This window comes from Magallana gigas, chromosome 5 (assembly GCF_963853765.1).
Source record: "Magallana gigas chromosome 5, xbMagGiga1.1, whole genome shotgun sequence".
NCBI lineage: Eukaryota > Metazoa > Mollusca > Bivalvia > Ostreida > Ostreidae > Magallana > Magallana gigas.
In genome coordinates this window covers 47,003,953-47,019,008 of record NC_088857.1, presented here as the reverse complement: position 1 = coordinate 47,019,008, position 15,056 = coordinate 47,003,953, and the positions used below count along the sequence as shown (strand labels likewise).

General features: G+C 31.0%; 1 long non-coding RNA gene across 1 annotated transcript; it reads left to right on the top strand.

The window, feature by feature from the left end:
* Positions 1-3,811: 3,811 nt before the first annotated feature.
* Positions 3,812-13,678, top strand: LOC136275287 (uncharacterized). Its single transcript, XR_010713842.1, has 5 exons — positions 3,812-3,901; positions 4,090-4,182; positions 7,963-8,055; positions 8,686-8,778; positions 13,640-13,678. It is a non-coding gene; the product is annotated as an uncharacterized lncRNA (long non-coding RNA).
* Positions 13,679-15,056: the final 1,378 nt, after the last annotated feature.

The following is a 15,056-nucleotide window of genomic DNA, read 5'->3' as shown; positions in this document are numbered from 1 at the left end:
TCGTAATAAAGTGAAGAAGACGTTAACTTGGGACAAACTATAATCATACTATAATAAAAATGCCCTAGGTTTACACAAAACACTTTTATTTTGAAACAAAGAATGTTAAATAAAATACAAAGTCAAGTATTAATAATAAGAGTTTAATCTTTTGATAAAAATTACATATATATTAAAACATTCTTGTTTGCATAAAATACTTGAAGTACTGTTAATTCAACATGTAGGGAATAATTAATTAAGTTGTGATTATTTTGATATTGAGACCTCACCAGTAGATTTAACTGGTAATCCGTGAAGGTTTTTTTTTCAAAGTCTGTCCCAATATATTTATGCAGTAGATTTGGTCGATTTTAAAAATAAAATTACACGTTCCTGGCTGTGAAAGAAGTGCGACTGAAATAGATGAAAGGGAAAATTTCTAGGATATCTTCATTGACCCATTATCATTTTTCACTCAGAAAAAATTCACAGGAACGTAACCGATTTCTTGCGGAGCTTTGGGGTATGTTAACATCTTTTCTTCATTTGGAAGTCACTCGAAATACCTCGCGCAAATTTTTAAACGTCATCATCCTGGTCTGCTGCATAGACATAACATTTTTTAGCCGTGTATTGAAACGTGATAAGCTAAAAGGACGTTTCAACGGATAAATCTTGGAAATTATACATACTTTTCAATAGACATCATTTGAACAATGGGTTATTTATTAATATCGAGTAATTAATCAAAATGTAAATCGAGAATATTTTGGAACAGACTATGGTAAAGTTTGTGAAACATAAGAAAACTTGAAATAAAAGTCAAATTAGCTCATCCCAGCCACTAGGTTGACATATTGCTATCTGTTTTTCTCTGCCATTTGTTCTATGTCGTAAAACGGTCGTAGATTTATAAACGTTTTTCTTAAACAATATGCCAATCCTGACAAAATGTCTTTTGAAGCTTTTTTTTAGAGAACTAGTCATACATTTGATGGTTAAAAATACTAGTAGATAACATTTATGTCAATAAAATATTTTTTAATCAATGACATCTTGCAGATAAACTTAAGACATTAATATGATAAACAGAGGTGCTTTTCAATGATATGTATATGTATAGGGTTAGGGGTTTAAGATTTGGAATATATTCGTCAGCTGATCGGTTTATACCTGCCAATAATATCGTACAACTTTTAAGTCCAGCGATTTTGACCAGTAAAAAAAATAGCAATTGATAATTGTTTAAAACATTTAAGTATATACTTCTATTAATCATCTATAACGTTGAAGTATACTCAAGTGACCGATTTACCACAGGGTCTGTTGCTTGCTAAAAGTTGTGTATAACAATCAGTAAAAAGTGAAATTCCTATATCATTTACGTAACATTCTAACCAAAAAGTTTTTCTTTATCAATATAGGAATGTGTATTTCTATTTTGGAAGGAGAACGAAGATATCATCATAACGGAGGAAATTACGGAGGACATGACGGAGAAATTAATACAAATCAAAGTAATTTGGTCAAATTATGTCAGTATGTTGTCCATCTATAACAATTGATTTTTAAAAATAGTAAACAGTTCTTTGTTTGAAAATGACACGTTTTATTAGCTAAAATATTGTGTCTACAATAACCTCGGTCATGAAAAACTGAAAAATAATGAATTACATAAGATTTTTACAATGGTTAACAAACACTTTTCACGACGTTCATGTGCCTTAACATTAATAAACAATGTTTGTGTATTGACCAATCAATGCTGCAACTACTAGAATAACTTCTTAACACCAGTAATATTGGTTTATATTTTGATTTAATTTTTTAAATCTCACTAAAATTATTTTCACTGTAATCGTAGTAATCGCATGAGGTTGCAAATTAGATAAATATTTTTAATTTATATTCGACCAGCATGAAACATTACAAATAAAGTATTGTAAAAATGAAGTCGTATTTACCGAAGATGTTCTAACAACAGGCTTAGAAAAGTTTTTTTCTCTGCCCTTTTTAAAATTAAAAAACTCATCAACCTTTTCAATCATTCTTTATAAATCATTCTTTATAAAATGGCAGGGGTGATACAGAGATACGACAAAAGTTTAAAAGGCGGTTAACAGATAAACTACCCGGTCAATTTAATTTATATTTGATGCATAGTTTACTCGTACGTTGACCTTTCATTATAAAAATAAAGGAAAATGGGGTGTTTGAAGCATTCTCCCCGAGACTCCTAAATAGATTGACTATTGGTATAAAGGACGGTCAGACTGTTATCATAAGAACACAAACTAGTATATATAAAGTGCCAAAAAACTTCATAAAACGGTACCAAATATTTCCCCACTAGAAAGGCACAAAACCAACACCAATAACACAATGCATTACTTTACCCTAGGGGCAAATATTGTTATCCTTCAATCGTTATGTATGAATGAAAAGCATTAGCGCCTTTATTTGGCAGCTCTGCTTGTATGCTCCCCGGGAGTTGAGGATGCTGAGGATTGCACTGTTCTCGCCAGTTAGTAATATATAGAAGTCGTGCGAGGCAAATTACTTTGCGAGCAAGGCTATAAACCCCTATCTTTACCTTTTTTTTTTATAAAAAATATATCTGCAGTGCACAAATAAAAAATCAAATGAGTTCATCAAACAAATAAAATGCCATATAGTTTCTTGTTTTCCCTTGGACTGAAATGTCATTCTTTCATTTGTTTAACCATAGAACGTGACTGTCTTATATATTTCTATTTAGTTTGGTGAGAATGAATAATAGGCAATATGTCCGTCAATGGCCGACGCTAGCTTACTCATTTCGACATCTTATATTATTTAATACAGAAACCGCGTGCCGTAAGTTCTAAAAATATTTGGAGTTGTTGCCCTTTGAAATTCTTTAAGAGCAGTTGCATTTTAGATATTGACTTCACATTGTTGTGTTGTGTAAGAAAACATTTAAAATTGAACAACACCGAAACATTGTAAGTAAACATGGGTGAAGCTAAAATTTTCAGAGTATTTGAAATGTAAGATTGATAATATTGAAGAGTTTAAATGACTTAAATTGGGCAATTTGTTAGGCAAGATGTTTATCAATCTTGTAAGTTAAATGTGTTAATCAAGACTCCAAAATAAAACCCTTAACACATTTTGAATTTCGGAACAAAGATTGAAATTTAAAGAGGAAAGTAAATTAACTTTGATTGTTAAACAGAAACGCACGCTTTAATTTTTGTCTTTTCAGCAATCAATTAGTTAATCTATCTAATCAAACTTTCAAACTAAGAAATCTTAATGACTAAAAACAATAATTTAAACTGAAAACAAGGTATTTTTTGTGGCTTTTATTTAAGTTGTCCATTAAACATTTTAATCTAAACAAGTAAGTAGGTAAATTAAATTAAAGACGTGTTGTACATGCAAATAATAATTTTTATGCAGAATCTTCACACTTTCAAAAACATAAAAACATTGTCAATTATTATAAGGTTACCTTCTTTCGAACAGATTCAAGATGCCATTCCGATTCAGATTGTCATAATCACCATTGTGATAATGGCCAAGCGCATTGTTATAACGAAGGATGTCATTGTAGAGGTGTGTTTCAATACTTAGACATGTAATAAAGGGATCTCGTCATGGTAAAACTCTTTTAAACTACTCTGAAATGATAATGTTTTTAACGAATAATATGTATAATTTTTGTTGAAGAAAAATTAATGATAATCCATTAAATTTTCAGTATGGAATGGTAAATCGTAAAATTACTACAAAAGTAGACTTTGATATGTATCAACATTAAACGCTATCTCAACTTCTTTTGATTCAGGATGCCATTTCGATTCGGATTGTCATTATCATCAATGTAATAACGATCAAACGCCTTATTGTGATAATGGAGGATGTCATTGTAAAGGTGTGTTTCAAGACTCAAACATGTAATAAAGATATCTCGTTACGTTACAATTTTGCAAAACTCTGAAATGATAACATTTTTAACACAGATAATATCTAATTTATGTCAACCACAATAATTAAAAAGCACACACATTACAGAAAAAAACCCACAAATGATTTTTTTAAAGATGACATTCTTTTGAACAGATTCAGGATGCTACTCCGATTCAGATTGTTATTATCATCACTGTTATAACGGCCAAACGCATCATTGTGATAATGGAGGATGCCATTGTAGAGGTGCGGTGTGTTTCAATGCTAAGGCATGTAATGAGATCTGTCATGGTACATTTTTGAACAACTCTGAAACAATATCACTTTAAACATATATAACGTATAATTTATGTTATGACAACAAGAAAAAACCTTTTAAATTATAGACATGTATAATACTGCAAGGGTTTATACTTCAGTCACATGTATCACTTGCCCTTTTAGATGACAAATTATAATATTCTCTTAACAAAAATACAAAGAATTTGATAATTAAAAAAGATGAAAGTAATTGATCAATCATAATTGAAGTCATTAGCTCGGAGTTTTACATGATTGATACATTTTTTTGTTTAAAACTAATTATCAGTGCAATTAATTCTACATAGAATAATGAACTTGTTGTATTGTGTATTTGCTGATCAGGCATAAAAACTATATTTTATTCAGAGCAATTGTGCGAAGAATACCTGGCTGTAGTAAAATATATAAAATATCTAATAAACAAAAAGATTATTTTAATAGTGTTGATGAGATATAAAAAACATTTACACGTAGTTCACTTCAATTTTAGCTTTATATTGATCAGTTTACTATATCTTTATGCAGATATCTTTTTAAAGAAGATTTAAATAGTCTAAAAATGGCCACAACCATTTAAGCCTCTTAATATTTAAATTCAAGGTTCGTTGACACACACATATTTTATTTGATGGATAGACAAAGAATTTTTTTTGAAATATAATTTCACTAAACAGAGGTCAATATCAGGTTTTATGTATGGTCACGTCGTACATATCTTTTATTATTCTATTCTATGGTGTGTGATTTCATTGATATGAGGTTGTAATGCATTGCTTCGAAATTTGCATGCTATAAGAAATTGAAATAAAGAGCTCAATGATATGGTATGCTATACTATTATATACTACGACAGCGTCTCAATATACAGAAGTGTTTCAGACATTTCAAAGTGAAAAGATAAGAAGGCAATGTTTACCACTGATATGCAATGTGAACATTTATTCTTTAGAATGAAAGCATTTCAAATCAAGTTTAAATCATGATTTATGCTATGCTATGCTATGCTATATGATATAACAAATGAAAATCTATGAGATTGTATGTTATGTGTGGGGTTCTAATGCTATGGTATGATATTTAAATGCAATGACATGCTATGGTGTGTGTTGTAAAGGGTGTGCTTAAACTGTAAGTAATATTGGTTATCTGGCTGCGACTGTCAAGAACATAAAATATGTCTGAGTGAATATTGTTAATTTTTTGATAATAAATGCTATCAATTACATTTATGCTCTACAAATAATTTTATATAAATTTTTTTACGTATTTTTTAGAGAAACGGAAAAAAATGTTTTGACTGCGAACAAGGTATTTTAGAGCTTAAGATTTGATAGATTGATTATTCGAGTAATAATTACTACTAAAAGAATAACTTTTTGGGTTAATCATTAATTCTGGGTGCTGCACTTGTATACCCAAAAGGTAATAGTAGGGAAAAATTATAATCGTCAATGCAAGTATTATTTATAAATAATATTGAGTCTACTATTTTATCGAAAATTAACAACATTTGTTATAAAGTGACTTGTATTTCAAAATATTATTTTTAATGTGTTTTCACTTATAATGATCAGATGCATGTACACGTAAATCGTTACGATAAGTACTATATCCAAGTGCAAAACGTCAGCATCTCGTTGTAACAAAAGCACTTGTTTCTTTTAAAATTTACACCTTTTCTCACTTTAAGTTTATGAATATGAATTATAGTTGTTGTTCCTTTTTGTCTACTACAATAAAAATTAAAATATTGTAAAGACGTTTTCACAAATAACTAGAAATGATACTGATAAAATAAGATTCATATGGGGGACATTATTCTACAGAGGTTACTTTTCTTTACGTAGATTGTGCCCAGTCTTATTTAAATGACACTTATTTTTCAGGAAAAAAGGTCATTCTTCCTAAGTCGAATAATGAGCTGGGGTCTTTATTCTACGTCGAAAAATAACCCCCGGTAATTATTCTATGGGGGGTCATTATTCTGCTTTACACCGGTCCTGAGTACGATTGACGACATGCACAAAAAGAAATAAAATAGATAGGACACGATTCATTTGCATATCAAGTGTCGATATTTATCGCTAAAATCCTCAAGGCTGAGAAAAAACAACGTTTATATATAGTCTTCGTTAAAACACATCTTGCAAACTACGTATGCAGATAAATGAAGGATAGCGTGAGGAGTCAAATCGAACACGCGTACCGAACTATATATTACATAACACGCATGGCACAAAAAATAACAATGAAAAGTTAAATGGGTTCACATTAGGACAAAAATACCAGTTTATAATAATGAAGACCAAGTAGACTTAACTATTTTTAACAAGTTAAAATGAATCAGGTAAAGTACATTTTTTCTCCTTTTGCATAAGTATAAATTATGATCAAATACATTGACCAGTTGAAAGAGAAAAATGTACCTAGATGCGTTTATGTGTTTCAAATGCTCTCAAATATGGGACGGAGCTAGTAAAAGTTTATCGGGATTTCTTGTAAACAGTACAAGTGCACCCTTACTAAACAGTTAAGATAGATAACTTCAGTGTGATTGTTTTATGGTCGATGAAAGAGTAATTCTTTGGGAACATTCATTAAAGACAAGGCACATGCAGCATAAAACAGGATTTTGATATAACTGTCAATTTACTGGAGGCAGTAATCTTTTGTTCGAAACCACCAACCGACTGCAAGGCATATTTGAAAATGATAGATATATCAAATGATGATATAAACGTTGATCCTTTTGAAGGAAAAAATAATAATGTGATTCAAATATAAAATTTAAGGTGTTTGTATCATTACAAGTATGTTTCTAAAGGATCCAATGTGCTTAATTTAAAATTTACATTTTCACGAGCCCTAAAACACGATTACTTCATAGAACATGAGTTACACAAAATGGGCGTGTCTTACAGCATAACCAAAAAAACGGTGTTGGCTGCGCCGCGTAGTAATACATACATGAAGCATGTGCTACATAATAAAATTAGGGGTTTTAAACTAATTTCGATTAAAGGGTATATATTGGAAATAATATAAATATAAGTAATAAGGAATCATTCTTTTCTTGAATATCATCAGTTGTCGGGTAATTTCGGTCGGAGCGTGGTCAAATCTATTATAAAGCCCTTCGGGCTTCATTGGATTTGACCACGCCCCGACCGAAATTATCACCTCATAATACTCAAAGAATGATTCCTTATTCCTAATTTAATGACTTTTTAAAAATAAATGGTATGCAGATTTATACAATTACTGGTTTATTATATGGTGTATTAAAACCTTAAAGTACAAATAATTAAAGAGAGTAAATGTACCCATAATTAAAAAAAAACCCCCAATTGAAATCAATATATGGCAAACTTCTAGGATTTCGCCTTTCACACGCCCAATCTTTATACCAGCAAAATTCACAGAAACGAAAATACGTTTTTATGAAGATTTATAATGGGAAATCTGACGTCTTTCATCAATTTGGAAAATTTTTGGACTGCTCGCACATTTATTATCCGGATATTTTCCGTGTCGTATGAAATGTAAAATCCCCGTAGACTTTTTGTTTTGGTTGTGTATTTAATTCTGAAGCGATAAAGTAATACTCAAAGAATGTTTCCTTATTCCTTATTAATGAGGTAGAGTTTGAGAACAAGTTCTTGTATTGTAAATTTTTTGTACAACTGTTTATATTTATTTTCTCAAATGACATTTTCCCTACAGATTTGGAATGTAACTCCGATTCAGACTGTCAACATCACTCGTGTAGAAGTACAGAAACGCCTTATTGTTCATCTGGAAGCTGTCATTGTAAAGGTTTGCTTTTCCCTTATTACAAATTACATATTTTTTCTTGAACAAATGCAGAAGATAATGTGGAATGCAATTTCAGAAAAAAGTAAATCCATATTTGTCGAGCTAGAGCCTTCTTCTTGTTTTTTTTCTAAAATACGAAAAGCATGCCTCAAGACGTCTCAATTGAGTTTGGATTGATATTAGAGGACAATACAAATATGATTCATTATGAGTAGTTTAAGTACTATTTAAATGATGTGGTTTGATCAGCCGAAAGGAAATTTAATTAGTTATTTTAATCTTTCACGTACTTCAACATCACAATGACTTTTTCGAAAAGGTACAATCTGTGCGACATACCGTTCAAGATTTTGTACAAATTATGACTTATACAACTTATGAGCACCATTGGCCTTGTTTTCGAATATTTATGACTAAACATTTATTTACAAGGAATAAATTTCACTCCTAGCGAAATAATTCCTATTATTGTCATTTTACTTAATCGTACTTTTCTTTAAAAATTAGTTTATATGCAAAGTAGGAAATTTGAAACAATATGTCAGCGTATTTTAAAAAGAAAAACGATTAAAATATATTATTTACCGAAGTAAATTATTAAAAAAATTTTCTGTTATAAAATTTTTACAGACATAGTGTGCGAAATCCATTTAGATTGTCAGTACCAACATTGTGATACCAATGAAACACCATACTGTGTTTTTGGTAGCTGCTTCTGTAAAGGTATATTTTTCTTTTGTTTATTTATTACAGTAAACAAATTATGAGCTAAAATGGTTAATCCTTTTGACGAATACGTGATCAGGGAAGTTGAGTGGGAGCTAAATTTTAATTATACTCAATTTTTACCCCGGCATGCATATTGCTGGGACGCACAGTGTTTGTCATGTATATATGCCATCAATATCTCACCTTACTGGTGTCCTTATCGTTTACTTTGACCTTTCCTATGACATATTTTCCCGAAATTTTCGTTTTTAATAAGTTTCATGCAAAAACGAACATTTGATGATTGTAACCGTTATTTGATTTGTATGATAGTGATAATGATCATTTTATGTCTCCCCTTTCAAATGGGAGACATATTGTTTTTGTCGATTTTCTTGTTCTTTTTATGAGGATCTTCCGTTTCCATCGGAAGACTATTGTTATTCTACGATTCTCTTTTTTTATTATGTTTTTTTTTCTTTTTCTGACTTTTTTGGAGCGTTATTTCCCAGAAATATTTGACTATTTAGCACCAAACTTTCAGGATTTATTGAGCTTTATAGTCGCTACAGATTAAACTTTAAAGTAATGACGTAACTTCCGGTTATAGATATTGACCAATTTATAAATTTAAAAATTTTTCATTGTACTGCTGTTTATCTTCATAATACCATTCTTAAATCATATATTACGTCATTAGGGGGTTTAAGGGGCATGAAGTCCAAAACTTGGTGGCCCCAGTATATAAAGAGTTTAAAGGTCGGCCCCTAAAACACATTTGTTCTGATATCTGAAGAACGGTCAACAATTCTTTAACACTTGTTGAACAAATTGGTTTATATTAACAAGACCTTTTAGTTGATATCATGAAAAAAGGCTGACACCAAAAGGGTTCGAAAGTCTTTGTATAATAACTCTTTACTGAACAATTATTTGCCATTGATTATAGAAGCGCAGCTGATTATCTATACATTACCATATATAGGTCATATGTTACGTAATTAGGGTTATTTCGGGCCAAAAGACCACTTTGGTCATCAATATCTAGGAAAGTAGAAATATTTTGAAAAGCATTTTAGAACAAAAGTTGCTCAGAATAATGTTCTTAACTATATGATACCTAAAACCTTTTTGTTGGTTGCCTTGGTAAGGAGTTGAAGGGTCAGCCATCAAAACAAATTTGTTTGAATATCTCTAGAACGGTTGACAATTCGCGAACACTTGTTGAACAAAATATGTTTATATTTGCAAGACCTTTCATTTAATATCAAAAATGGGGCTGATCCCTCAAATTAGGGGCCAGTCTTTTTATTATTACTGTTTTGAGCGATAATAAGTAATTATTCGTCAAAGCAAAAATAGGAGCTTATTAAGCTTAATTTAATACTGAAATCCGTTTTAAAATTTTTAACATAGGACCCTATGGGATTTTGCCTGAAATGTATCAATTTTGCAATTTAAAAAAAAAAACTTCTGCCCTAGGAATTTCTTTTTCTGTTCTACATATTAAAATTATCGCTAAAAGGCATCAAATGGTCAAATAAAAAAACCTTTTACCTCCTGGTTTGTTCCAGGGGTCTTATCAAAGTTGTTTTTTGTATGCCCAATTTCCCAGATTTGTCAGGTAATGGCTATTTTTTATTTGACAAAGGTGGAAATGATGATCTTTATTCAGACATATTTAAGTAATAAATAAATATATAACATCACATATTAAGGGTCATTAATATAAAATATATGGTTACTGTCTTGAATAATATGAATTAAGCTATATTTAGGCGGGTTAAGAAAACGTGACAGAGGGCTAGGCTTGCTGAACTTTCTTCACGTTTTCGACCCGAGCCCAAATATAACTTATACTTCGAGACATTTATGTTTATTTCACAATATAATATCAATTTTAGGCATCAAGGAGCTATTTTCAACGAAGGGCGAGTGCACTTATGGGCCCCGGTGAAAAGTGAAAAAATGAAGAATCAAATTAAGCACATTTTTTTCCTTAACATTATCTATTGATATCTATTCCATAAGAATTAACAAGTTTTAGCGCTGAAATTATTGTTTTTGAAAAGCACGAAGCTTTAAAACATAGTAGGGGTCAGTAGACATTCGTGATTTTGTATAGTAAATCGAGGACAGGCATTCATTTTAAAGCCTTTGTTTACTGTCAGCCTAACCGAGTACAAACTTGTGGAAAAGACAATATACGCATTATACATTTAGTAAACTCCTGTGAAAGTAAAAAGTTTGTACTCGGTTAGGCTGGTACCTAAAAAAAGAAAAACTTATGAAAATTTCAAGGTTTTTCCTATAGCAAGCGAAAATTATTACCTGCATGACCCATGTTTGAACTCACGCATGGAATAAATTATTTCAAACAATCACGTGGTTTCTATCCAGGTAAACGTTTGTCAAATGTGCTCACTGTAAAACATTGACACGTTTTAGATCGCTTTCCTTCGTCTTTGTATGGTCAGGAATATTTGTTTGTCACTATGGTAATATGCAACTTCAAAGCTTCATTCGATTTTTTTTTTCAGACGTAAAATAATGCATAAAGTATAATTCAGCAAACGCGCCAATCGATCCACCAACAGAGCAATGTTGATTTAAATGTCTCCTCCCTCTGATTTAAATAGACACAATTCAAGTAGGTTCGGTTCGATTTTTCCGGATTTAGATTATTTATAGGCATTTAAAAATCCTCAATTTTTTAAATTGTATTCTAATTTTAGTAAATTTAAGCGTGCATATAAATCAGAAGTATCCATGAGTGCTTAACTATTATGAGAAAAAAGCAATTTGATGATATTTTCTACATATAAACGGCACTGAAAAAGGGCCCATTCTCTATAGCTTAAGTGCACTTGTTCTTTCGCTGAATATCTGCAGTTGAAACTATCACGCCATGGCGTCAACAAAGCAAAAAGATGACGTCACAATACAAATAAAACGCTGCGCGAAAGCGTGCGTACTCGTTCTGTACTCGGCCTCGTTAAAAATTGATTTTTTCCCGGAAATATTGATTCCTCATTCTTGGTTAAGAAAAAAGTGTAATAAACTCGTACCTAAAATAATTTGAAAATTGTTAAGTCGTACCACATTTGGATTTTGCTAAGTCCTTCCTGAAATTGATAAAGTTTTTGATGATTCGTACCAAGAATAATTCGATTTTTTTTTTTGTTTTAGTTACTTATGTTTATTGGTTTATAAACTCCTTTTCAAGAGACTTCTACCTTTATTTTCGAGCTTAACGGAAGACCCACTAGTTGTTTTGCAACGAGCTTTGCTCTAGTTCTTCTTATTCTTCTATTTCTTTTTATTCTTCATCCAGATTTTTAGATGGATCCTAGCAACATTTTTGTGAATGTCAACTAAGTTTAATTTGTAGCCAGTTTAATTTAAATATTACTCATACTACATGTGAGAAATTCACCTTTGAAATAATAAGCATTCGAACGTTCTTTAGAATATTTTTTTCACTAAATATAAGAACAATTTATTACAGGTAATAATAATTATTTAAACTAGACTTTGACCCGTGCGTGCACGGGTTCACATTGCATATCGGACATATACGAAATAGGTACATCGACAAACCTTATTATTGACATTTACATAACAAAGCTAAAGGCCTACAATAATGCTATTAATTTCACTACACTTTCCTTAATTTGAATAATCTAACTGTGTCTCGGGAAAGGCCCTCACCACAGCTAGTTATAATGCATCCCTTATACCCGTAATGTAGCAGAAAATTGCAGAATCGCTCCGGAACGATTTTGGAGAAAATTAATGAAGTTGCCTTGAAAATGATAGTCAAATTCATCACAACAAACCTTTTTGTGACTGCAAATACCTTTCAACTAAAAAATTTAATCCAGAGAATGTAATAATTCAACACCTTTTCACCAACGTGCACGTATTTTCTTTGTAAAACTGGGTCCGTAGGACATTATTCATTTTTACGATAAAACATATTCTATCTTCACTCTCCTAACAAATATAATGTTACTTTTTTGCATGTAATCAACCATTTTTGTCATCACGAAGACAAAAGTAAGAACTTAGTTGAAAAGTATATTTGTTATTTTATACTTTCTCTCATAAGAAATCATTAAAATAAATATATATGAACAGAATATATAGCAAAAGTCCAATGAAAATTTACCCGTATCTGTATTATCATTTCTGAGTTTATTCATGCAGATGTGATATTATGGAAACAAACAAAGATCCCGTTAGCGTGAATGTATTGCGCAAGCGCAAGATTGTAAAATTCAAAAAATTCAGGTGATTTCCGGGATTTTTTGAGGAATTTTCGCTGATTATTTATAAGCGAAGCTTAACTGAGAAAAAATAAAAACAAATTGGTAATCTTCAAGTACCAATGATGTTTAAAATATATAAAACAAAAGACAGTATTCTTCCGATTTCTCGGTATTAAAGACTAAAAATTCGAGTCTATTATTTTAATATAGTAGTATAGATAATGATTAAGAAAATTCAATCTCGAAGGAATATTGAAATACCGTACGAAAAAAACAAAACGTTGCTTTTAAAGTTAATTTCCTGGAAAAACTCCAATTCTTTAGCAAATGCAATGCATAAAGGATTTTAAGAAATCTTACAATTTGTAAAATTTCTGTTTGAAAAATCCCACCTTGGCACTGATATATCTATTTGGCAGTGAAAAATTATTTTGTTTTATTATATTCTTATTCTAATATATTTTATCATGTAATTCAGTGTTTCATCAAACTACAAAATCACTTTTTAACTAAATACATACATATATGTTTATAGCTATTTGGTGCAAATAAAAGAAAAATAAAAAGATTCGATCGTATAAACTTAAACTTGTTATCAACTGTAGCAATTATACCGACAACAACAACGGTAACGGCAGCGTATGGTGAGTCGACGTACTAAATGGATTTTTTACAATAGTATAATAGATAGTGTTGCAGATAGTTTCCGTATTTTAAAATAGATATTTCAAGTCTGTACATAACACCATTTTACACACTTTACAACCATGTTTTTTTTTCGATTTGCATATTTTACTTTTCTTCAAGCACTTTTTTATGTTTCAGCTTACACTTTATTTTTATCGAAGGGATATTTATATTATCATGCCCAAATAATATTTGTTCAGTCAAAGATTGTTATCTAGTTTTAAGAAGCCCGTTTATGCATTTTCAAACAAAAGATAAGTCGGAATTGCGAGTATCAAATCGAATACCCTTACCAAAACTTATGTCATGTTCCAGGCGTGGTAAAAACGAGTTACATTATGCAAAGTTAAGGTGGCTTACTACACAGTGAAATATTTTCTCAAATCGGCAAAAAATTTCTTAATTATGATAAACATCATATTTGATAAAAAGTATTTAAGCCTAATAGGCCAAAACATATGAAACTTTTGAAGTATATTTCCCATTCCGACAAACATTCAACTAGTGATATGTTTGAAACATTAACAGGATTTCCCCAGTTCACTCTATGTTTTAACCAAGTACTCATATTTCTCAAACGATTTTCAATAAAATCTAAGTTGGAAAATGATTAATTTTTTTATCTCGTTCGTCTGACTTCATCTTTGTGACGCACCATGTCGAGTAAACGCACCGTGTTAAAATGTACTAGTTATTAGCCAACTAATGGAAATTAACGGAAGTTGATGTAAACTCACTGAGGAGTATTAAAAGCATACAATAAACCAAAAGGAATACTTTGGCGGATTTTTGCTCGATCTCTAGCCCCTCTGGACTTATTATATGTTTTCGGAACATCGCAGTAATTATAGGGATAATTTACATCACTCAAATGTAAAATTTTCGTTGCTTTCACTAAGTTTTGGAGTGCCTAGTACAGTACCGATCAGACCCAACCTAACAGAAAGTAAATCCCAACTAAACCTCGGGTTTACTTTCTGGGTTTACTCTGCGTTTACTCCGGGTTTACTAGAGTGGACCCGGAGTACCCCAGAGTAAACCCAAAGTAAACCCAAAGTGGACACAGAGAGTAAACCTGTTTGGAAGTATACCCCTAAAAGCAGACGCTAACACTGTGTACTCCGAATATACAAGAGGCATGAATAACAGGCAGTAGGATGGTAAGATAAAAGATGGCTCTGTTTCACACTTAAGTGCGTACAGATGACCTCAAAAACAATTTTCAAGTAAACCCAAAGTAAACCCCGAGCAAACCCAAAGTAAATTGTGAGTGGACCCAAATATTCAAAAAGTAAACCCAGAGTAAACCCCAAGTAAAACCCAAGAGTAAACCCG